Consider the following 2,827-nt stretch of genomic DNA (forward strand, 5'->3'; position numbering starts at 1 on the left):
CCCTGCGGGGCTGGGGCACGTCCCACACGCGTGTGCTCTGCCTGGCCGGGCTGGGAGCCGCCAGCTGCCTGCCAGGAGCCCCGCACCCTGATGGGCTCCAGCCTTTTCAGGGAGAGATGGAGCTGACAAAGTCTTTGTCAGTCAGATCTGTCAGGGAAAGCTCTTTGTTCTTCAGCATTTGCTCTTGCCTCCCCCTCTCCAAACCTAAACTAGATGCATCTGCTTTTGTTTTCTAAATGCAGAATTAGGGGCTGAAAGGAGCCCCTTTGTAGTGGGGAGGAGGGGAGAGCTGCAGATCTTTCACGGGGAAGGCAAGGTCAGGGGGGAGCCGCTCTATTGTGCAGGGCCTCTCCTCCGCCGGCTCAGCCCTTTCTGTGCCCCCTCTTCACAGTCCGGTTCCCACTGGAAGCACTCCGGGGACGTGGGGGAGCCAGCCCGGGAGGACGGGCTGCTCTCCCAGCTGCGGGGATGGGTCAGCTTTGCCTGGGGTGGATTTTGCTGCTTCCGATGCCGCAGCTGGGAGCCAGCTTGTGGAGGCAGCAGATGAGGAGGAGGAGGAGGATGAAGGCCACCCCGTGGCCTTGGGCTGGCAAGTGGAGGCGGGCAGTCTGACAGCGCTGAGCGTGCAGATGGGCACACGTGGGGCTGGAGGGGCTACAGTGTGCACACGTGTGTGTGACTGTGCAGGGACACAGCTGGGATGTGCGTGCTCCTGTGGGAGGGCAGGGTGCATGCCAGCAGGTACAGCCCCTGTGTGTGCTGTGGGAGGAAGGGGGGTCTGCCAAAGGCTGTGGGCTCTGGGAGCCATGTCCCAGGGAAGCTGCTCCCCAAATGCCTTTGTTCCTCCTCAGCCAAGGCAAGGCTCTCCAAGCTCTGGCCTCCCAAGCCTCAAAACTGCATCACCAATGCAAATGTGTTTGTGGAAGAGCCCTGCAGGTCACACACTTCCCGCCCTGGTCCAGGAGAAGGGCAGGGGCTCAGCATGGGCTGCTGATGCCAAGGAACTGCCCCAGCCCCTCATGTCCCTGAAAGAGCCAGCAGTGAGCTCTGGCTTGCTCTGTGGTCTCTGCTGCTCCTCAGGCTCAGCCATGCCCCTTGCAGACCCCCACCTGCTCCAGGAGGTCATTCCTCTTCCTGTCCATCCTGAAGGGCTTGCTTGTGCACAGCTTATGCCACCAGATGGTGACAGCTCATGGTCGCTTCTGTGCTGAGCCCTGACATGATGCTGGGGCCAAGGATGCAGCCTTGAGCCTCCCGGGAGCAGGGGATGGTTTTGCCCATTTTCTGCCATTTCCAAGCACCTTTATTGATAAAGGCCCAAGAACTTGTGCCCTGTTGATGCAATCATGCAGAAAACCATGCCAAAGGACCAGCAGCCACAGAGCCTGTCCATCATGAGGGGTTGCAGCCCTGTAAGGTCTGTTTTGGAGCCAGCATAGAAAAGTCTGGGGCAGAAGCCCAGTGGGAGTCATGGACAGCAGGGTCCAGCAGGTGTGGGTTCCCCAGCAGCCTTGGCACCTTCAGCCCAAAGCTCCTGGCTGTTGGGCAATGAGGAAGGCAGGGCTGGGGATGGGTGACTGCACCCTATATGTACCTTGGGTGAGTTGTGCTTGTGTAGGGCTGGGTTGGCTCTGCCATCACTGAAACATTTCCCATCTCCAGCTTGCTGGGAGAACATCCCAGCAGGTGTGTTACCTTCCCCCCTTCTCCCTGTCCACAAATCTGTCAAATGTGAAAGGGAAATATTCCGTAGGTCTTGGCATGGGGAGCTGAACGGTTGCCTGAAGCAGGAGGAGGCTGCTCCTGGGGATGGATGCCCAGCATTTGGTTCAAATCTAACACCAGTGACTGACAGGGCTAATTCAGCCTGTCCTCTTCCCTCTTATAACTTAATCACTCACACATTGCCTCGGCAGGTCTTTCCCTGCTGACTGGAGATGTCTTCATCCTGGGATGCCCTGACTTGGACTCATGACTGCTCCCACATGCTTCCTGCATGGAGGCTGAGTGCCCTGCACCACTGTGTTACCCTGAGCCAGTCCATCTTTGGGGGAGCTTGTCTGCGTGCCCAAACTGGGGCTCTGTGAGCTGGCCTTCCATACTGGGGAGTACAGAAGTCACGCTGGGCTCACTGGTGTGACAATATCCCACTCTGCCTTTTGGCTTGGGGACTGAGTGCGGCCCCAGCTGAGACTAAGCCAGAAGTGCATGTTGAGAGTTTTGGGGAGCTGTGTGTTAGAGCTGCCATGTTCCTGCTCCAAACCTCGGTGAAAACGGTCAGGAAGGGCAGGGACTGCAGCAGTGGTGGCTCCTGGGAAGGACTCGGGGCTGATGATTTGGGGCCCTTTAAACATCTGCCCTGGGCCTTACTCTGCAGAGGGGCTGGCTGGGGCTCCAGGCTGCCCAGAGCTCTGCCCACCCTGCTGCCTGCATGCACTGCTCGCATCCCGCTGCCTCCAGCTGCCTCCAGACCGGGTGTTGCACAGGGACAACGGGGAGTGCAGGCAGGCCCCTCGCCCCAGCCTGAACCCACGGGGCCTGAGGCTCCCCTGGTGCCAACGAGAGCCACAGGGCACGAGTGCAGAGGTGAGGGGAGCACCACGGCCAGCATCCCTGTGCTGCCCCGAGCCCAGTCTGCCCTGCCTTCGGGGCGACAACCGCCCGCAAAACCCCGGGGCCGTCTCGAATGCCACTGCCGGGAGGCCAGCAGGGTCTCCAGGTGGGAGGGCGGTCCGGCTGTGACTACAAGCCCCATCAGGCCGCTGAGGAGGAGGAGGAAGGCGGAGGAGGAGCCGCGGCTGTCGGCGGGGCGGTGCGGGAGCGGCTT

At 60.5% G+C, this 2,827-nt stretch overlaps 1 protein-coding gene across 1 annotated transcript in view; it reads left to right on the forward strand.

Annotated features, from left to right (window-relative positions):
• NKX6-3 (NK6 homeobox 3) overlaps positions 1-2,827 on the forward strand; it is a 322,554-nt gene that overhangs the window by 298,776 nt on the left and 20,951 nt on the right. The window lies entirely within an intron of this gene.

This window comes from Anomalospiza imberbis, chromosome 28, assembly GCF_031753505.1.
Source record: "Anomalospiza imberbis isolate Cuckoo-Finch-1a 21T00152 chromosome 28, ASM3175350v1, whole genome shotgun sequence".
NCBI classification, from domain to species: Eukaryota; Metazoa; Chordata; class Aves; order Passeriformes; family Viduidae; genus Anomalospiza; species Anomalospiza imberbis.